The following is a 24,588-nucleotide window of genomic DNA, read 5'->3' on the forward strand; positions in this document are numbered from 1 at the left end:
CCAGTCTTGATAGCAGGAGATCTTTGACTACTAAGAATATCATCCAAGACTTTAGAGCTATCTTGAAATCGTAAAAGCTTATCCTTTTCTTCTAATTTGCTTTTCAAGATATTTACCTCAACTTGATGTTGTTCTTCCTTTTCAAGACATTGCTTCTTCAAGGTCTCTTCAACTTTCCTTCCTTCATCCAACTCATGCCTTAGTTTGAGGATCTCGTTTTCTTGCTCTTTATTCAGTGCTAGCAGCATTTCTCGAACTCTGGAGGCACATTCCAACTGTTCTTCTAATCTGATGATTTCTTCTTTGAGGGCATTCTCCCTTTTGCTAGGTAGATCTTGTTGATCTATGATTTGATCTGATGCTTCATTTGCTTGTCCATCTTCAATCTGAGGTGCTTCAGGATCTGAACACTTGCTTCCACTCAATGGCAGGTTGTCATTTTTCCTTTGAGCTGTCTTCTTCTTCTGACGTGCTTTCTTCCCCATTGTTCTACGAATCTCCTTCAAGCGATCAAGCTTCTCTGAAGGACCTGCTCTGATACCAATTGTTGGAAATAATACTGAGAGGGGGGGTGAATCAGTATTATCAGATCAGATAAAACTTTTCAATTTCATACTCAAAAACATATACGCGACTTCAGTTAAGTGAACCCGTGTGTACACGCGACTGTGTCTAAAGAAACTAGCGTATATGCAGAGATCTTATGATTCAGTTAATGTTATCTTCAGTAAATGCATCAGGATATTATTAAGCATATTAACAGTAAACAGGTGCAGTATAACAGAATAGATCATCACACAAAAGCCACACACATGAACACCATGATATAAGGTGGAAACCCAATGTGGGTGAAAACCACCTGCTGCAATTTGTCTCTTTCTTCTTTAATGAGAAACTTCTTTTACAATGTACTGGTGCAGTCCTTTACCAGCACGCAGGCTACAACCTGCAGAGGGCTACAACCCTCTTAGCTCTTGTACTAGCCGATCCATTTACTAGTACGTAGGTGCCTACCTACAGAATGCTTCTTTACTCGTTTTCCAGCTGCTAGTGGAAGGGAGCTACAACCCCCTGGCTCTTGTACTGGCTGATATGTTTACCAGTACGTAGGTGCCGGCCTACGAGCTACCCGGGACCACGTTTCATACATTTTCATACTGGATCCATAAGACAATCATCATTGTAGTACAACCTGCATCATTGATCACTGAAACACCCAATTCTGAATCACTGTAACCCTATCAACAATAACCAGACAATCATAGCAACAACCAGATCCAGCTCCATATTCAAATATCATACTTCACATTGTATACGCTACTTGGATGAACTCAACCTGCGTGTATACGCTCTTTTACCAAAACCAACTCGCGTACAGATCTGCAAATTCTAACTTATAACTCTGCAACTATATCAGACATCAAAACATACCCAGATCATAATAACAAACATGCGTCAGTGGATCTAGTCTATCCAGAGTCAAACCATATGAAGATAATCATTCCAAGCCTTGAGATCTCGTTCCATCATTCATCATCCTCCACATGGGTGAAACCTTGGTTCAGATCACCAACCCATAACCAGCACTTGGATCACACACTTTCTCAGATCTTCATCACTCACACTTGCTCACTTTGGCCTAGTGATCTTCTCCTTATATAGCCTTAGGCCTTGCTCAATACCAAGAGCAAAAACCATAGTAACACAATACCATCAACCTCGAAACTAGGGATCGACACGTCCGTCGAGACACCATGGTCCAAAACCATAGGCACAACTTCCAAGGACTAACTGCCACTGACCAAAGGTACGTTTTCACATGTACGCGCTTTTACTGAAGCCAACCTGCGTGTACACGCTGATTCTCCTTGCTGAACCTGCGTATATCTCTTTCTTGTCCTGCTGTACTGAGATCTGTCCACTAGTTAAGTTGCCATCACCTGTACCAATCTCTGAGCACCTGTACCAACCTCTGAGTGAGTTGCCATCAAGGACAACACTTGAATCATAATGCCAACAAATATTATATCTATGAGTTGTTCAAAACTTATGAAAACCGTATTCCCGAAGTCCTATATATAAGAAAAATCAAAAGAAAGAAAAATAAGGCCCAATGAATGGTAACTCATGTATTCACACCCTCTTTGGAAAACATATGAATATATACACTCCTAGTCACACTTGATCATATGTTTATGATGGTTAAATCATGAAGTCCTCTTTTCCCATTTCATTTTCACTTCATCATTTAAGGACCTAATTGAGGAGCTAGGGAATTTTCTTTCCTAAGGGTTTCATGTCTACTCTTGGTTTACTTATGTCACACTACGGTCAATCATGTGACAGAATGAAATACTTAAGTTTGTGGAGTTATTAGAATAGTGTATTAAGTTAGTCACCACACACACATGTATTACATGTCATTGATCCACATGTGTGGGTTGGAGACTCATTGCTTGAGAACTTTAATGGATACTACTTTAGGGCCTTGATGGTATCTTACAAAATCTCTTGGTAAACATTGTGATTCATCCTTTCTTTTCCTCAAGACACTTGATAATATTGAGGTCACTCTCGATAATCCACGCAGATGGGGAGTATAAATTACTTGTGCTAGAAATAGAATTGAGAAATAGAGGTTTTCCATTTGTGATATTGGAGTCATAGACATTGGATACATGGTAGTAGTCCTAGATGTCAATTAACTAAAATTATATTGTCATAATGTGAAAAGAGGTAAACATATTGGTAACCTTGATGTCCTGATCATTCCAAATAATAGCCATTCCACCCAAGTATATCTAATCATCAATCGCTACTACTTGGAAATTCCTTCCCCATTTTCTATTTATATGAGGGAGAACCTCACTTAATATTTTTATTTCTTATATCAACATTATTGATAGGTGCTTTGCGTACCATTTTTATTTTAGGAGTATTTGTTTTCCTTTACTATTGAGGTCCCTCATGTTCCATGAGACTATTTTCATGGAGAATTTACACAGAAAGGAAGTATAATGTGACTAAAAAAACATGTTTCAAGATTTAAGTTATTGGACAATGCCACTTCATGACTCCTATATTTCCTTAACCTGGGACTGAATGGTGAACTTGATAGCCTTAAGGGAAATTAACCAATGAATATCTTAAAAAGAGGTGACTTTTGAATTTATCACATACAAGTTAATATACTAAAAAAAATATCCATAAAAATTTCATCAATCAATGAATCTTTAAAAAAAATATTCAAAACAATTTCATCAAGCAATGAAGCAATACATTATAAATTACAATCTATAAACCTTTTGGGAACTTTTTGCTAAACCATGTTCAAAACCAACATATTTAATATTAATATTTAACAATAATATGGAAAATAATACATTTTCATAAATTAAATAACATGTTATCAATCCTAAGAAATGTCACTAACATAAAACTAAAAAGCATGCAACTAATGGGAGTGACCACTCAAGGCTACCATAAGACAATTAATCTATTAAGGCAAGGATTAATGGGGAAAGAAATCTACAAAGGACAAAGGCAAACCTATTTTAACTTTATTGTTTTATTAGGTGCAAGTTGAACATCTCAAGATATAATGAAGAGAATAATTAATTTTATTGCATTAAGAAAACCCAAGCACATTCTATAACTTAGCAAGGAAGAGATGTATAATACCCATCTCAGCGACACAACACATGGCATTAAGTTACTTTTTATACATAATTAAAACTTATATCATAAAATCACAAATTTAGCATGAATGGATGTTTAAAATCCGTTTTTATAAAAAGAAAATATAATTTTTGTTATTAAAAAAAAACAGAAACTAAATATATTTTTTTAGAAAATAAAAAAATACTAAACTGAATATATATTTAAAAAAAAAACTAAACTTAAGAAAAATAAAATAAAAATATATATATATATATATATATATATATATATATATATATATATATATATATATATATATATATATATATATATATATATATATATATATATATATATAATTTAAATTTTTTTTTAGAATTTTTTTAAACACGTCCCTCCATTCTAAGAAGCAAAAATAATAATAGAAATAAGGACGGACCGAAAATATTCCTTTCCTTGGTAAGTGGTTCCCACCATTTATTCCACTCACTCGAGTTATTTCATAAAACAGAGATAAGTGTTATTTCACACTCTTTTGGAAAAGCCTATTGAGCTTCTCTTATGATATATCTATTCCTTGATGGAGTCCTTGATATATTGATCAATTTTTGATTCCTTGATCAATTAGAGCAAAGAAAACATGAGTACTCTTAATTCCAAGTTCAATGCCTCTAATGTTGGACACAAGGCAAGGGAGGGGTTGCTATCGTGGTCATAACTCCAAGTTCATTGTCTTTGATGGTGGACGAGGCAAGGGAGGGGGTTGCGGTCATGGTTGTGGTCGTGGAGTTTTCTCTTTTACATTATATTTAGGGAGTTCAAAGCAATTTGAATGGAATCATTGTCGTCACTAGGTATAATGGATTAAGTGTGATAATGGATAAAATGCTTTAGTTATTTGTGAGCATTTGTTCTCAAACGAACATTAGGATCCATCTTATTATAGAGAAAAGTACATGCATTAAAAACAACTCAATATTTCATGTGACATTCATATTGTATGCAACTTATTTTTCATTAAAAACAATTTACTTTTTCATGTGAATTCCTTTTTTGTTAAAATTTCTTCTATTTCTAATCTGAATTACAATTGTAATTTGAAATAAAGCTTCAATTAAATATTAATTTATCAATTCTGCATGGAAATCATAAGAAACATTCACAATATAATATGAAGAACAAATGGGTACCTACTCCACAAGGATTAAAAAATGCTTCTACTACTTAATGGAATCACAAGTGTACTATTAGTTGGATCTCCAATATATCTTAAGCCATATTTTCATTTTATTTTTAGCACTATTAAACGTTATTATGTCCTACCTCATTTTATTGTTAGCATTGTAATAAAAATATGCATTTTACTATAGAATTAGTACTAACATGTAATATTGATTTTTTTTCCAGAAGGCTATAGGTAATGACCACGAAGATGATGATATAGACTATGTTTAGATTACATCATACATTAGAGATGATGATGATGAGGATGGCGATGGCATTGGTGATGATTATGTGGATGATATTATCAGGATGGTCAGGATGATGATCATGGAAATGATCATGAGGATGAGATTGACTATGATTTTTGTGGTGCTAGCTAGCCATGCATTATTTTTTATATTTAGTTGGATGTCTTAATATGGTAATCATACATTTGAATTTTAGTTTAATTGAATAATGATTATGATACTATAGGTACTATCTTGTTACCTTATGAATATGTTGAAAATTGTTTACAATTTTTTTATGAAGAATTATCGTGTATGATGAGATTCCTATTTTTTTATGGATGTTGTGAATTTACTTTGGCATAATGATATCTATGAAACATTTTTATTTGGTAATCTTACATTGAATTTTAGTTGATTTGATTAAATATGATGATGATATTATCATTGTTATCTTGTTATTTTATGTATATATTGAAAATTATCAACATTATTTTAATGGACAATTATTATCTATGATGATATTACTATCTTTTGATGGATGTTGTGAATTTACCTTAGAATAATAGTGTTCATGAAATATTTTGATATGATAATCGCACATTTGAATCTTAGTTGATTTGATTAAATATGATGAGGATATTATTAGTATTATCTTGATACTTTATATATGTGTTGAAACCTGTCAATGCTTTTTTATGGAGAATGATTATGTATGATGATATTACTATTTTTGGATGTAATGTTGTGAATTTACCTTGGAATAATGATATCTGCGATAAATGTTGACTTAGTAGTAATATATTTATATTGAAAATTGTCAATGATATTTTAATGGAGAATTGTTATATATGAGGATACTGCTATATTTTTTATGAATGTTGTCAATTACCCCTAAATTTGTTTACAAATACTAAGTTATGAATTTGAATTGTGATATGTTCTTAAATGTGTTATACATGAAAATACCCCCTAATCATCTTGGAGGAGAATACTATGCTGTTGGTTGAAATACCCCTTTCTCCTAAACTATATAAGCCTATAATACAAGTTATGTACCATGAGGACCACAGTATCCTAGTCTATAACAAGTTGTCCCCTTCATCTAACTTTTGTTACCAAAATTCTCACATTAGGGGAATTTTCAACTCAAAAATAACCACCTAAGAAAAAATTAAGAAACTAATTAAATAATGCCATGTAGACAATTTTTTAATATATCATTTTTATTATTCTTTTACTAAAATTACCCAAATAAATGTCACATTTATCAAAATAATTTTATATGTATTTTATACTTAATTTAATACATTAGCACAAGATTTAATAAAATTTAAATTAAAAGAACAAACTCAAAATTTAAAGGAAATTTAAATTTAAATTTAAATTACCCAAATAAATGTCACTTTTATCAAAAATAACCATCTACATGTATTTTATATTGAAATTAATTTATTAACACAAGATTTAAGAAAATTTAAATTTAAAAGGAAAATTTAAAATATAAATTTAAGTTAAATTTAAATTTAAGTTACTTAAATAAATGCACTTTTATCAAAATAACCATATATTTATATTTTACATTTAAATTAAATTTAGGATTTAGGATTTTATATTTAAATTTATTTATTTAACACGCCATGATTTACCCTTCATTAAAAATATTCTCGATATTATAACTTTTATAGATTAAGATATTAATTTTATTTTTAATATTTAATATAATTTTGGGTCACTTGGGCACCATTCACAGTTAAATTAGGTAAGTTATATTATTAAAAAAAAATCCACTGCCTAGTCACACCTGTATGTCTTTTAAATTTTAAAGGATTTTGATTGGCTTACACATTATGAGATGGAAATTCAATGTTAACATTTTAAAATGAAAATTCAAGCTCGAGTTAATTAGAATTTGACACTCTTGTTCACTTTCAGAAACTCATATGGTGGAATGTGATCTCTTTATCCTCATCTTTAGATTTTTCCTAAAAATTAAAAGCATACAAAAGTGGGAAAGAGCCATAAAGCATGGGGAAGCTTTTTCCTAAGCACAAAGGCATCTAAAAAGTGGAAAATTCCATTTTCATATGAGGAAACATTATTCACCCAAAAGATTTTGCCAAAATTGAACTAACGAGGAATTTGGGAAATCTTCATAGCCTTCACTTTCCTATATATTGGAAACTTGGCCATTGAGGAAATGGTGGGAATTCGTGTATTGCCACGCTGCTGACATCTATCTTGAGAGGGATGGTTTTGGAACTAGGAGTTGGGGGAGGTGTTGTTGCAACTGTATTTGATGGTTGTAAGTTTCCTCCAACTCCTTTATTAATATAGATTAGTTGTTCTTCCTTCCATATGCTACTATCCATTCTTTACTTATCCTATTTAACTAATGAATGTATGGGATTTTGGTTTATATTTATTTATTCAATAATATTTATATGTTTATGATAGTTTCAATTATCAAGATATTATGTTGTGAAGTTTTCTTTGTTCTCTATCTTGTGTGTAGGACCAAGATTTGGAGCTATCTAGGAGCGCTTCCCAGCTACACTAGAAACTCCAACAAGACATGCATGCAAGGACTCACATGAATTCATTCTTCTTTTCTTAATCTATACTCTACATCTTGATCTACTAAGAATCCTGAGTCTTAGAACAACCTTTCTCTTAATCAATCTATCTTAGGTTTCTGGGATAAACTGAGAGAGTTTTATGTTCATCTAACTGTGCATTAAATCCTACAGCAAAATGATATTTAGAAACTGTAATATATTTCACTATGTAATAAAATTAGTAAAATGGAAGTAAAAGTAAAACTATAAACAAGAAGCCAAAAGTGGATGTAACCATCGATGCAACATTGGGAGTAGAATTGGATGTTAAACTAGCCATCAAAACAAGATGCAAACAATGAGACAAAAAGGGTTTTAAAGTAGAATTTAAAAAGGGTGCAAAACTAGACAGAAAGAAGGGAACAAAATAGGGCATACAAAAAGATACCAAATTGGGCACAAACAAGGATGCAAAAATGGACACCAAAATGAGGATGCAAAGAATGGTGTAAAATTTGGATGAAAAATTGGGTGCACAAAGGATGTAAGAAAAGACAAAAAATAAGAAGAAAAATGGGACTAAAAAAGGGTGAAACAAATGATGCCAAAAATGATGCATAATTAGATGAAAATTCAAACTAAAATCTATGTGCAAAATGAGATGCAAATGTGGACACAAAATGTGGCAGAAAAAAGGATGCGAATTTGGATGCCAAAAAGGATGCAAAATTAGAAACCAAAAATGATTCAAAATTGGACATAGAAAATGGTGAAAAATTCGACACAAATGTAGAAAAAATGGTGCGAGAATGGGCATAAAAATGGATCAAATTTGGATGCAACATTGGATGGAAAATGAGGTGCAACAAATGATTCAAAACCTGGTGCAAAAATAAATGCAAAAGTAGACGAAAAAATGGCTCAAAATTGAACGTAACATTAGACACAAAATGGGATTCAAAGGTGTACGCAACACATGGTCCAACATAGGGTGAAAATTTAGATGCTCAAAAGGATGAAAAATTGGATGCAAGAAATGTTGTTAAAAATGATGCTAAATTGGATGCAACAAATGATGCAAAATTAGCTGCAAAATAGGATGCAAAAAAGGGAGACAAATGAAATGAAAAAGTGGATGAAAAAAATGGTGCAAAAATGGATGAAAAATTTGGCACTAAATCAGATTCAACATATGGTGCAAAATTAGATGCAAAAAATGGAGTAAAAAAAGGCAGAATTTTTTTTGCAAAAATAGATGTAAAAATAAGTACAAAATTAGAAGCAAAAAATAACATAAGACTAGATGCAAAAACTGGCACAAACTTGATGCAAGAAAGGCATTAAATTAGATGCAAAAGATGGTGTAAACTCGTTGCAAATTATGACACAAAAATAGAAGCAAAGAATGGCACAAAATAGGAAGCAAAAAATGATGCAAAACATGGCACAAAACTAGAAGCAAAACCTGTTGTAAAACCAAATACAAATCTTGGTGCAAAATATGATGCAAAATTTGGCATAAAATAATGATGAAAAATTTGGCGCAAAAAGGGATGCTTTAAAAATTGTACAATAGAGCCAGATTTAGCGCCAGGCTGCTCATCCCAATGGAGAGAAAAATACACTAAAATCCGGTGCTAAATCTGGTGTAAATTGCATGTTTTGTTGTATTGTATGCAGTATACAAGGTGGTGAAACATTTCAGACCCTACTTATTGAAAAATCATTGTATCATCTTTGTTCCACTCCCAACTGTTAGATCACTTCTTGTTCAACAATAAGTGGGTGAGAGAAGGGTGAACTGGATGACCAGACTATAAGAATACGATTTTGATATCAAACTAGTTCACACCATCAAGGGTCATGGTATTTTCGAGCTAACATCAAAAGAAGTTAACGTGGAGGACGAAGAAGAAGAGTTCATAGGCTGGGAGAAAGAAATCAAAATGTACAATATTGAGTGAGCCTCTCCCACCTTAGACAAAAACTCTTGGTACATGGATGTGTGTTAGTACCTTGAGCATGGCACCATGCCCTCTCATTTTTCCATGATATAGAAGAGGTCACTCTAACTCAAACAATTATCATATCAACGGGTGCATGGGGTTCTTTTCAGAAAGCACCATAATGGGATATTGCTCAGGTGTTTGGAGGCACATGATTCAAGTGAGGTTTTACATGATCTCCACGATGGACCAGCTGGGGGACACTTCATATGAAACACTACATCACATAAGGTCATGCGGATCAGATACTATGGCCTATATTATTCAAGGATACTCATACTTATGCCTGCAAGTGTTCGGTCTATCAAAGGTGCACTAGTAGAAATTAGAAGTCAATAGTGGGGCTTGGGTATCATTGGGGAAATTTTCCCTCATTCCTCAAAGCAACACCACTATATTTTGACTACTACCAATTATTTCACACGGTGGATGGAGGCAGCTCCACTAAAGCAAGTCAATGATCAGCAAGTCATCAACTTTCTGCAGGAGAATATCATCTTGAGGTTCGGTGTTCCTACGTCACTTGCTTTTGACAATGCAACATAATTTTCTTCGTTAAAGCTTTATGATTTTGCATTGGAAAATGGTATTGTCTTGAAACATTTTGCTAATTATTATCCATCGGGGAATGGTATTATCGAATCCATTAATAAAAACCTCATCTGTCTCATAAAAAATACCATATTCTCTAAGTAGAAAAACTGGTGCTCTGCTTTGGTGAATGCCTTATGGGTTGACCGAGTCACACTTAAGCCTTCTCTAAATACCTCCCCTTACTTAAGGAAGCCATCCTCCTGCCAAACATCTACTTGCCTACTCTCTAGTTGTCCCAAGAATCCCAGGGTAAGTCATGTCTCTTAGTTTAACTTAGGATGGACACTTTGCACAAGCTATAGGAAGAAAGGTTGAAAGTGAAAGAAAAATGTTCACTCCATTAGAGTCGTATCAAGAGATGGTTTGACATAAAATATATAGGGAAGACTAGCTTCAGTTTGGGTGACTTAGTCTTCAAGTGGGACAAATCCCACGAGGATAAAGGCACGTACAAGAATTTTCAACCCCTATAGATTGGTCATTACACAGTTCATGAAAAGCTTTGTCAATACATGTATCATCTTCAATCACTTGGAGGGAAGATTGAATCTCTCCCTATCAATGGCCATGACTTAAAGCAATATTTTCAATGAAGACTTGGGGCTGTGCCTCGCACTATGTACATAGTCTATGTTGTTCGGTGTTATGTTTTCGTTAGTTCTGTTGTTTCGTTGATGTCAATAAGTGTTTTTCCTTGTTGTGTTTTGGCTTCCAAGTGTATGTGTGGACAAAGTTCAAAGAGTCTTATGACACTATAGCCCTTGGCCAATCCTATGTCTGTCTTCCTTGAATTAGTTGTATCTTTTGGCTGATGAAGTTCTGATGGAAAATATGATCCATCTGTAAGGAAAGTTTTGGTCCAACCACAAATCTGTGTCCAGTCTAGGAACTTGTTGTAGTACTCAACAACCCCCCATTCAATTTTTATTTTAGCCATATAATAAAATTATGGGGAACCTTTTTGCATTACATGTAGGGTTTGAATATGATTACTTCATTTCAAGTCTAATGTGCCTTTTATTTACATTTCTTTTATATATATAGTTTTCCTAAAATTGATTAAGTTTGTTTGTTAATATACTTTGTAAATAATTTTTTTGTTTTAAACATATTAGGTTAATGAATAAAACATAGCCCCCAAGACCAAGATCTTCATTATCATTATGGGTAGCTATATTTTCCAAATAATGGCTTTGGCTTATATATAAAATGAATGTGTTCTTTTTATAAAGTGGATGCAGCATATTAGAATGATATCAGAAGATCTTTTTCTAATCCCCAATATCATAAGTCCTAAGATGATTTATAAAGTGATTTTAGTTTTTTGAAGAAAGGAATCATATACCACGTAATCCTCCTCCTCTCCTGTATATCGAAGAATCCCTATCGGAGCTTTGTTATGTGTCACTGCTTAAAAGTTCTGATAACCATTCACCTCCAATCTCCAATCTTTGATTGTGAATTCCTCCTATTTATGATATCCCTAAAGGCCTATGATCTTCAATATATGTGATAACCATTCACCTCCGACCTCTGACTTCAGATAGCCATTCAACTTCAATATTCCTAAAGGCATCTACTTCGATATGTTGATATATCACTTTGTCGATCTCCAAACTTCAACATATCACTCCCTTGATCTTTGATATGTGAAAATCCTTCACTCCAACCTCTGACACCTTATTCTCTGTTATATTCAGATCTGATATGTGGACTAACGTTGATTAATAAGAATATTGCATGTTTATGTCTAATCACAACAATTGTAAAATATCTGATGTTAAACCTCCAATATAGTTATTACAATGAGCTTAATATGATTTCGCATCCCCTCCATATCAGAGCTATACAATATCACAAATATTTTGTTTTGTCTCATTTTAAATGTTGTGATGAGCTAAACGACTGATACCACTAGGTTCTTTCCACTTTTCACTTCTATATTAGGTTTTTGTTATAATAATTAAAAAGTCTATTTCATGGTTTTGTCAGGAATTTTGTTGTGTTCAGTTTTTGATGTGGGTTTTAGTTAAGTTTAATAATAGAACTAATAAGATTTGTTTGAATGAAACATGGATGAACCCAGGGTCGATAAGGAGGAAGTAACAGTTTGATCTGAACTTTTGAACACGCTTGCCATGTGTCACTTCTGCTCTAGGAAATTCTTAGGCCGAATCAAATAGATCATTCGATCATCAACCACTAAAAAAAATGTCGAGATCCAAACCAAAATAGACAGAGGAAGTCAAATCAAAATATTAAATGAAGACTAATACAATGAAGAGCATAATATTATCGGCTAATTTGTTGAGTGGTTATCGATAGAAATTAAATCAAACTCAGCAACAAGCTAAACTGGGCACTTTATCAAACATATGAGATCTACATTTGGCCTGTGAATCAACAGAAGCAGTCAACTAATTTAAATGCTTTTATTATTATCTCGATTTTTATGAGATACATGGAGTTGTTGTTATTTTCACGATCTCACCTTAAGCTTTGTATAAATATAATCTTCTCGACAGGAATAATGGGGGATTTGAATCCGAAAGAAAAGAGGCAGAGTAATGATTGGGCTTACAACCTGTTTATAAGGATGGAGTTTATGATTCATTTGCACTATTGTAGTGAGAGTCAATCCATCTTTGTAGGAAGGAAATCGATTTTAGAGGCAACAGACGACTTGCACTATTGTAACTCTCTATTGTATTTTGTAACTTGATTCATATTTATAATAATATTTATTTATGTAATTGTTTTCATAACACTACTGCTTGCTCTGTTATTGGAAGTAAATTCTTTATTTTTCAGATATCATTTATGGTGTATGAGTATGTATGTGGCTTTTCAACTCTATTGTTCACTATTCATTGAAATGTTCATTTAGAATCTGGTAAAGCTATATTGTAGGGTTAATCATCAATGAGATTTGAAACTGGAACTTGTATAAGGACAAACCTTTATCTCTTTAAGCTATTAGCTATCTAACAATTTAATATTATATATGTCCTGCTTCATACATGTCATGTATTTGAACTATTTCAGTATTGTTACATGAATCTTTTGGTCCTTATGCATATGTTGTATTAGGAGTTAGAGTTATTTACATTTAAGTGTCTAGTAACTACTTATTAGGCATTTAGTTTTTCATAATTGTTTTAACAAGGATTAGATCTTCTGAACTATTTCCATGGTCTAGTTCCTTCATTTTATTTCAATTCACACACACTTCTTTTCCCATCCTTTTATCTTGCTCTTGATTGAGAGAAGGACTAATTCTTCCTTCAATCGAAATATGTCTAGGATTAGATACATCTTAGATTATACTTTTCATTTAATTCCACTATCCTCATTCTAAAAGTCCCCTCATACAGGGGCAAAATTTAGAGTGGTTTGGTTAAGCCCTAGGTTGACTTAAAGATCACCTTCTTACTTGATTAGCAAGAGGGTTGATCTGATGTCTCTTCTCTACTGGTAGGTAAAAGTCATATTTAAGCTAGTGGAGATATAAAGAAGGTAACTAAACCTAGTTTAACCAGTTGGAACCACCATTTCAATAGAAAAAGAGTTGCTCTAATTTCCCCACCAGGTGGTCTCCCTTATAATGTTGTAGGCAAATATTTTCGAGCCTTCAACATTTTTGGCACTAGAAGGAGGGCAGAAAATCGTTTTGTTTGAATATTTTTTTTATTTAATATGGCCCCATGTAAAAGTATTCCTTCGAGTTTCTTTACTGGACCTCATCGAAAAGCTACTTTGGTAAAGGCAGTCAAGATCTCGTCTCAGGTAAAATATAATGGTAAGAAATATGCTTCTAATCATCTCCTTCAATTTATCTTAAGTTGCAATAATTTCAATATTGAGGAAGATGTTATTTGGAGGATCTTCACTCATACTTTGATAGAAAAAGACAAAGACTGGTGCTTATCACTTCCAGCTGCCTTTGTGCACAGTTCAGACGAATTTTCGAAGATTTTTCTTCACGCATTTCAAGAATATGACTATGAAAAGGTGTGTGACCAGTTAGAACAAATGCGTAGGATGGAAGGTGATACTTTGGATATGTTTTATGTTAGGTTTAAATTAGCTTTAATGCAGTTTTGGTCCAAATATTTGTCTCCTAAATTCCAATCGATTTGATGGTTTAGGCATTTATTGTCTCTATCTTGTGATAACTATCAATAACCGAAAAATATAGCCTTTGTTGATAGTGATACACTTGCTCAAAATGACAATTTCAGTTCTTCACAAATTGAAAATACAAATGATAATGCTAGAAATGCTCCAAATTTACATAATGTTGATCTAGTATAATTTCAACAAAATGCACAATCTATTAGTAGCAACCAACAACAACTAAATTAGTAGTAATTAAATCAACGAGAGAATGTCGTCAATGCATAGTCTGCTGCGAAAATTAATTCACAAGATGCTGATAATAAATTGAAAATGTTGCATCTCAGCAACAATTTTCAAATCGATAAAATATATGAAGAATCCAAATTGTCTATTTTGGAAAATCAGAAATCGTCTATGCATAGAGAAACCTTCAAGTATATATCTCCATCTTCCTATTTTTCTCTCTACCCAGATATATTTAATAATATTAGTTTAATTTATAATCAATCAAAAGTTCCTTTGAATACAAATTTAATATTAGAAAACAAAGGAACTGATTTTAATAATGAATTATTAATTTTTAATATTGGTATAGAAATTAATCGGTAGTTGAATCAATAAACTTGAAGATTCTCTTAACTTGATAGTCAACCACTTGCCTAGTTCTGATTTAGCTAATTCAGAGGAAAAGAACACTTATGAAGTTACTTATGATGATGACTTGGAAAATGAAAACACTCAACCTCTTTTCTCTTCGGAAATGATTTTGTTTGATTCGTTAAGTGAATCTATTTTTGAAGATAGATAGAATCTTAATCAACAGTTTATTTCGGTCCATTCTAATTTTCAAACATTCAATCATCCTATTAATTTTGATATTCAAGAACATATCCCAATTTTTTATTCCTATCATGATAAAATGCCCTTTTTGGATCATAAGCTTGAAATCTTCACATTCCTGCAAAAGAAAGAAAACAGTGAGTTTCATTTTATAATTTCTATTGATGTCTATGGGAAAGAAATATTCATAAATGAATCCGAGCCATGTTGTACCATTATTTGTAACATTAATGCAAATTTGAATCCACTCCATTTTAAATTCCCTTGGTTTGAATTTTTTTTTTTTCTGAATATCATTTCTGAATTTATTAGCACATTGTACCGGTATTTTGAACATTCAAATACTAGACACTCATCAAGTGCATTAATAAGCATATATGAGAATCAATTCAAGAGTTTCATGCAAGGACATCGACTACTTTTTATTTTGAAATTTTATTTGTTCATGCTTGACTAGTTTATTTCTAATTTTCAAATAAGTTCATCACAAATTTTGGCACCTGAAAGTGTACATTTCGTTCTAACCAGCAATGGGACACTTCTAGAAATATTTTAAATGTTCATCCATTATTTATTGATCCAACTGAAAAATATCTGGAAGTTCCAGTGCGTAGGAATATTTTTGACCTTGCTAGTGTTTGGAAGTCTTTAATAATTAAAAATGTATCCTTCAAGCCTAGCATAATGTTTCCTCTTCCTGCGAACTTATTCCAATCATTCACTAGAACTCATGCTATTCTCTATGATCCTCTAAACATTTGGTTGGAAGAATTTCAAGGTAGGAATTTGGTAAATAAATTTATTTCGCTAAATTTGTTAATTGTGCATAATAAGTTGATTTTTTTTTTAATAATTTAGTTTCATTTTTACTCCTATTGTTTCACCTGTACATACATGTAGGAATTAAAATGATAAAATGGTCATATTGGAAGTATGACTATACCTAGTCATGTTTCCTTCCATTCAGTTAGCAATAGGAATAGAATAATTTAGATTAGATCCCTTTTATGTTTACATTTATTTCATTATTTCAGGTTTTTAATAAGCAAGTAACGAATCCAAGTTTTTATTGGCATCTCCTTTCATTTTCTGGAAAAATGTCTTGAAACATGCCAGAGTTCTTATATAGTCATATCATATACACCTGTGATGTGCTTAATTGCATTGCTTTGGCAAAACTTCATAGCATTATTTTTGTAATGAAAATATATATCAAAAAGTTTCAAGGAATTACTATGACTTGGAAATTTTGGGTTCACAAGTATCTCTAAATGATTATTTTATCACTTTTATCCTGTGATGGAAATTTGAAGTGGATATGATTAATAGTTCATTAATTAACATTTTAAATTGAATAAATTATGATTTTGGGCCAATGAAAATTACATTCAAATCCACTTCTTCACGCTTACTTCCAATTAAAAGAAGAGGTTACTTTGGCTATAAAAAACATTTATCTCAGGTAAGATCAAACAAGATTCTCCAGTGGAAAGTTTTAAATACCTATTCTCATCCTTTTATTTTCTACATTTTTCCTTTTGCTTAAAATCCTTGCTTTTGTTTTCTCTTTCAATTATATTCCGTTATCCTTGTCTGCTTTGTTTTGTAGGTTTTCATTGGTTTGAGGATTTATTTTGCAGATTTATGTAAAAGCAACTAGGAAGAAAAGTCAAGGAGTTTAGGGGAATTTCCTCTTACCTTTCTTGTTTCTGATTTTCATTTTGATTGATGGGATACACATACTTCCAAGGCTTAAAAGGTGACCCTGTCGAGGCTATGGATTCTTCCTGGTAGCAGTGGCATCACCTATGACATTTAAGTCTATCTTTAAGTTGAACTCATAAATAAACATTGTTTTGTTTAGCTTAAGCTAACATTTATACATATTTTTATAAAATATGATTATACTCTTATATCTAATATAAGAGATTTTATGCAGACGTTGAATTCTAAATGGTTTTTACAGAGATATTTTTAAAATGAAAAGTTGAATCCTAGCATCTTCTCTTTATTCCCTTTTCTTTGAAATTCCTTGGTATTTGCCTAGAGATACTTGTTTCATGCAATGTGTCGCCAATTGTTGTAGTAATCAACAACACCCCATTTAATTTTTATTTTAGCCATATAATAAAATTATGGGGACCCTTTTTGCATTACATGTAGGCTTTGAGTGTGATTAATTCATTTCAAGTCTAATGTTCCTTTTATATACATTTGTTTTATTTTTATAGTTTGCCTAAGTTTGATTAAGTTTGTTGTTAATAGACTTTGCAAATAATGTATATTTTTTAAACATCTTTGGTTAATGAATAAAACATATCCTTTGAGACCAAGATATTCATTATTATTTTTAGTCGCTATATTTTCCAAATAGTGGCTTTGGCTTATATTATAAAGTAGATGTGTTCTTTTTATAAAATGGTTGCGACATATCAGAACGATATCAAAAGGTCCCTTTATAAATCCTCAATATAATAATTCCTAAGCACATTTATAAAGTGGTTGTAGTTTGTTGGAGAAAGGACCCATATACCACGTAATACTCCTCCACTCTCATATATTGGAGAATCCCTATCAAAGCTTTATTATGTGTAACTGCATAAAATTTTCGAGAACCATTCACCTTCGATCTCTGATCTCCGATTTCCACTTCCTCTAATTTATGATATCCCTAAAGGCCTCTAATCTCTGATATGAAATAACCATTTTCCTCTCACCTTCGAATTTTGATAACCATTCACCCCCGATATTCCTAAAGGCCTCTGCTCTGATATGCCAATATATCACTGTGTCGATCTCCAAACTCTAACATATCACTCCCCCAATCTCCGATATGTGATAAGCCTTCGCTCCAGCATCTAACACACTATTCTCATCTTCTTGTCTAATCAGAACAATTGTAAAACCTCTGATGTTAAAACCATAATATTTTGGATCCGATATAGTTATTACATTAAGTTTATTATGTTTTCACATCCGCTCCATATCAGAGCTACCCAATATAGAAAATATTTTGTGTTGTCTCATTTTAAAAGTTTCGATGAGCCTATCCACTGATACCACTAGGTTCTTTCCACTTGTCATTCCATATGGGGTTGTTGTTATAGTAATTGAAAAGTATATTTCATTGGTGTTGCTGTAAGTTTGTTTTCTTTAGTTTTGGATTTGGTTTTCGGAACCGCATGGGTCGAATAGAATAGATCATTCGATCAATAGCCACTCAACCACGTTTTGAGATCTAAACCAAAATGGACAAGGGAAGTCAAAGAAAAAGCTTAAATGAAGACTAATACTGTGAAGAGCATAATATTGTCAGCCAATCTACTCAATGGTTATCAACAAAAAATAAATTGAACTCAATAACAAGCTAAACTGGGCACTTTATCAAATAAATGCAATCTACATTTGGCCTGTGATTCAAAAAATAGACACCTAATTTAATTTCTTTTATTATTATCTCGGTTGTTGAGAGATACATGGAGCTGTTGTTATTTTCACGATTTCATCTTAAGCTTTGTATAAATACAATCTCCTTGACAGGAATAAGGGGGGATTTGAATCCAAAAGAAAAGACGTGGAAAAATGCTTGGGCTTACAACATTTTTGTAAGGAGGGAGTTTGTGATTCATTTACACTATTGTAGTGAGAGTCAATCCATATTTGCGGAAAGGGAATCAAGTTTAGTGGTAGTAGATGACTTGCACTATCGTAACTCTTTATTGTTTTATGTAACTTGATTCATCCTTATAATAATATTTATTTCTATAATTAGTTCCATAACACTACTTCTTGCTTTGTTATTGAAAGTCAATGCTTTAGTTTTTAGATATCTTTTCTGTTGTATGAGTATGTAAGTGGCTCTGCAGCACTACTATTAACTATTTATCGAAATGCTCATCTGGAATATGGTCAAGCTATCATGCAGGGTAAATAAGAAATGAGATTCAAAACTAGAACTTATATAAGGATAGACCATTATCTCCTAAAGATGCTAACTATCTAACAGTTTAATATTATAGATGTCTTGCTTCATACATGTCATGTATTTGAACTATTTCAATATTATGACATGAATCTTTTGGTCCTTATTCATATGTTGTATTAGAAGTTGGAGTTTTTACAGTTAAGTGTCTAGTAACTACTTATTAGGCATTTAGTTGTTCATAATTGTTTTAACAAGGATTAGATCTTGTGAACTATTTCCCTAGTCTAGTTCCTTCATTTTATTTCAATTCCTACATGCTTCTTTTCCCATCCTTTTAGCTTTCTCTTGATTGAGAGAAGGACTAATTCTTCCTTCAATCGAGATAGGTCTAGGATTAGATACATCTTAGATTATACTTTGCATTTAGTTCTACTTTCTGCATTCTAGAAGTCCCCTCATACAGGGGTAGACTTTAGAGTGGTTTGGTTGAGCCCTAGATTAGATTAAAGATCACTTTCTTGCATGATCAATAAGAGGGTTGATCTAATTTCTCTTCTCTATTGGTAGGTGAAAGTAATATTTTAAGCCGGTGGAGATAGAGAGAAGGTAATTGGACCTAGTTAGCCAGTCGAAACCATCATTTCAACAGAAAAGGAGCTTATCTAAGTTCCTGACTGGGTGGTCTCCGTTATAATATTACAGGAAGAGATGTCGAGCCTTCACCAGAACCTCATGCCTATACTCAGTCTTCTGCTTTGGTGTTTTCAAGCTTATCCAACTAGTAGAATTGGAGAAAGGGGGATATAAGAAAGTAAACCCAAATCAGAGGTATTTATATGCTTCTACTAAGGAACAAACTATTCTTCTCTCAATAATTTGATATCCATATTCCACCCCAAAATAAATACGTGTTGATGCACAATTCTCTTTAAATAAATAAATAAAGGCAAAAGAAGACAAAGGCCTCCTGCACAAAGAGGTGAAGTAGGAAAATCCATCTGGGTACTGTTAAGGATCACTGGTAGTGAAGAAATTCTTGTGTTCCTTCATGACAACGTCGGGATACTAGCCAGGCCTAATGGAAGCAAAGAAACACCAGAGATGAAAAGCTATACTCTGAAAATCTCTAGCTCGCAAGCTAAACTAGACTTCCCAATTCAAAACACTATGATCTAGGTGAATATTAGGGTATGTTCAACTGGGAAGGTACAAAGTGGAACCATGTATTCCCATGGGGTAAGTGGGGGAGCCATAATCTGCATGAGGAATCAATACTCCCTGAAGGACCAACACCCCACACTAAAAAATGAACCAAGATAGAGAAGATGGAATTCAACCAGTGTGTCACCAAGTGTTGTAGATGTTGCAATACCCTCCAAAATTTTGGATTACACTCAAATTTTAGAGCCTTCCTCGTTCTTTCCCTTTATTGTTTCAAACACTTGAGCTCATTTCATGAGATTTCTTAGAGTGTTTTCTGCCTTTTGCTTGTTTGATCAACTGTCGTCCTTTGGCATGTTTGATTGTTTTACCATGCGTGTGGACCTTTTTTGGTGGCTTCAAAGGTTATTATTTATGTGTTAGTGTTCTCCTAGCTATGTAAAGAGCCATCACACTCATACAAAAAGTTTCAAGAACTGTTGCACAAGTGTCATCACAGACATCCCAAAGTCTAACTGAAGTGTCACACTTGTCACTTATTGTTATGAGGCAGTCTCACGAAGGGTAGTTCTTTGTCTTCTTGTTCCAATGGTCTATGTTATCCTATCATCGAAGTATGTTAAGTGTGTGATCACAAAGTTTTCGTTCTACACAAGTTCACCTTCCTCCCACACTTACCCATTTCTCCTAAAAATCTTCTCGACTGAGCAACTCAGTTCACTGGACCTCGACTGAATTGCGCACTGTGTAGTATCATCCCTTAGCGATACAACCCTGCTTCCTATAACTACACAATATGCATTCACTGCCCCCCTAGACAATTCCAGAACTGAGAAACCTCCCCTCATCCCCAGAATTGCGTAGTAACTCCTACCAACCTGACTTTAACTATACACTTTACAATCTCAATCCTCAATATTCTCCCATTTATTTCTAGAACCTTACAATGCGTAGAGATCCCAGGCTTCCTTGTTGTTGTGGGGAAAAGTATCCGACTCGGATGACCCTATCCCTACTCTAAGGGTGACAGTCCTTAGCAACAACTGAAAGTAAAGCTTTGATATTTTCCTTTATGAAAGTACAGAGAAGGAAGAAAAGATTGACCAACCGATATCCTTCGCTTTTGTCGATCCTATCCTCTCTCTTTGTCTCTTGTTCCCAGCTCCTTGCTCCCTTTGCCGGCCCAGCTACACAAAGATCCTGCACAAACAAGAGAAGGAAAACTACAAGAAACATGTACTCATAACTGATGCATGGATTAGAGTGAATCAGATATACAAGTAAATACAATACATCAATGCAATACAAGTATATAGGAGAACATTCAAAGCTTTATTGATAGAAGTAAAAGGGTTCTGAGAAGGTTACAACCATCAATGGCTCCAATCCAGCAGCACCTCCCCAGCAGCAAGAAATCTCCTCTTCACCTCTATAAAAGCAATCACCCAATAGCTCTAACTGTAAACCAACAGCACTTCCTTGCTTTGCACAAAATTCCAGCCTCCTTAGACCTCATAGAAGAGCTCTATATATAGGATAGAAGAAGAAAGGATGAGTCATCTTGAGACTGACATAAAGCTGCCTTGTGTCCTCTCCCTCTTCAGTTAAACTTCAGTTCTTGAGTCCACTTGGAGATCCTTGCTTACACATGGAGATCAAGTACCTCTTACTCATCACAGGGCGAATCCCTTGAAACAAGTGTCAGTTTGGAAGCTTCCTGGGCAATTGACACCTTGCAGAATGACTGTGCCACTTGGCCAATCTCGCCCAGCGCAGGTAGCCTTCATTAGATTTGACTTTCAGCGCAGGTACAAGGAGGAGCAGTTGCATTCCAGCGCAGATGCTCAGTGGAGCAGCTGACATGATCCAAAAATAGCCTGTTTTTGAGTGTTTTCAGGTGGAGAACTGATGGGAAGTGCTGTGGTTTGCTGACCTTGTTCTTCTAGGGGTAAGAACAACATGTTTAGGGACTGAGGATCCCTGTAATTATCGACATTTCATGCTCCGTGCTGCGAGGCACAAAAATGTCTATAACACTTGTCTCCCAAACCTACGCAGAAGTGTCCCTAGTGTCCTCTCTGAGTTGGAGCTCACTGACCTCAAGGACTGCAGAGATGTGTCCTCCAGATCTCTCTATTGCCCAGTCCCCGTCTATGAAAAATCCACATGTTTGTCTCCCAGGGTCCCATCCCGCATAAGCCATTGACTGTCTCAACTGTGCAATCTTATCTCCCATTGACCCTGCACAATTTTTCCCCTCAGTGATGACTGTGCTCAGAAGTTCCTCTGTCAAGCTTGAGTTGCACTCTGTGCAGTCTTAGTGACCAACCTCTCTCCCTATCAACTAGAACTGTGTAATGCATAGTTACTGGGCCCTCGTCCCATCCTGTCACATGTCCCAAGCTCAGTCCATGGTAAACAATGCATCATCTTAGACTAGGGATATTTTGTATTGATGTTGTCTTGTCATGAGTGAATTGCAGGAATAGGTACATTTTTAGATCATCGAAATATGATGAAGAAGGAGAAGAAGGAGGAAACATGCTTAAATAATCACTTACAACTGGATGAAAAAAGAAACCTATCAAGAGAAAGCAAAAGGATCACATGTATGCAACCACCTCTGAAGACCAAAGATCATTGATCACCCCACATCATCAATCTATGCAAAGGAGAAGAGAAAGCACATCCAAGAACACATTTATCACTCAGGAGCAACACTAGCTTGACATTTCCACCGAAGCAATCCATTCCATGTGAGCAATGTCATGTCAAGTGGTGTCATGAGTTATCAAAGGCCACACCCCTATTATGAACCATGTATATTGTAAATAAAATGTAATGTAAAGTGGAAGTCCAATGGACACACATGAATATGAAGAGTCATGTCAGTTGAAAAGTCATAGGAAGTTGAACAATCGTGAGGATAGTCAAAGAGTCACAAGGGTCAAGCATCACCCCTTAGTTATATATACCCCCACATTGTATGAGCAAAGGAATTTTCACCTTGGCTCCTCCCAAAAAGCATAGAAAGTTCCAGTTAGTTCTTCAAGGAGCAAGGTATGGCTCCAATGTGCCACTACTGGGGCTAGTGATGTACAACGTAAATATGTGTCTTGGAACTTTTTCTTAATTACATAAGCCTTTTCAGTCCAGCATGTTTCCATACATGACTTATGGATGTTTGTAAGGCTATTCTGTAAGCATTTATATTTCATGTTTCTTTTCACATGTACTAAGATAGTTGAAATATTTCGGTTGTTTTACTGTGTATCTTGTTGGGAATGTTCTGTAATGGTTGTCACTATTGTCTCATCCATGTGGACTATTTCACAGGATACTAGAGAGATCTTTCCTTAATTATCATTTATAACGACCGTCACAGCTGTTGTGGACTACTTCGCTCGATGGTAGATGATTCTTTCCCTATTCATTGGTTGTAATGACTGTCACATCTATTGTGGACTATTCCACTGGATGTTGGACATGTATTTTTTGGTTCATGCGTGTATCTTCTTGGGTGGTACTAATACCTCTGACTTAGAGGCTCACTTTTCTCCCCCCTTTTGCAATAAGAGAACGTAGACACAGTTTCCTTGCAAACTCACCAGGCACACTCACCTTGTTGTTAGAAGATACCATTGCATTACTCTCTCGTGTTGACATCTAGAGCCAAGGCAACCCTTTAAGGATTTAGCAACCGGGCCATTATACCAGATGGGATGGAATTCCTATACTAAATGGTGTGAGATATGATTGGGACTTCATACCAGGGAGGTCCCCTGAATGTTGGGGTGTCCAACATCATCAACAAATCCTTAGAAAGGTATAGCTTTATAGTTATTAGAGGAATATTGGATGTTTTGGTAGAGTGTAAATCTTAGTAAGCCAATTTGTCTTCTATAGAGGAAACAAATTGCTCCTCTAAGATTAATTTACTAGGAAGGGACGTAATCATAGTGGCTATTATTTTTTTATATAATCTTATGGATGACATTAGAACAAGAGAAAAACAAAAGAGGAAGCATCCTATTTTTTATTGATATGTGCTAGACACATTGTTTTGAGAGACCCTAATAATTTTCTAGATTTCTTGGACTCTTGCACCAATTTGAAGAGGTATTATTTAATAATCATCATAAATGCCATGTAAAACTCTATGGTGAGACCATTAGGATTTGATTCTTTCCATTTTTTTAGGGAGGAGAGAGTGGAAATAACTTCTTCTCTCGTGACTTCAACATTCAAATATTCATTCATCTATTCATAAATAT

Source organism: Pinus tabuliformis, chromosome 5_1, assembly GCF_031772625.1.
Source record: "Pinus tabuliformis cultivar Carrire ecotype Pingquan chromosome 5_1, CPIR1, whole genome shotgun sequence".
Classification (NCBI taxonomy): domain Eukaryota; kingdom Viridiplantae; phylum Streptophyta; class Pinopsida; order Pinales; family Pinaceae; genus Pinus; species Pinus tabuliformis.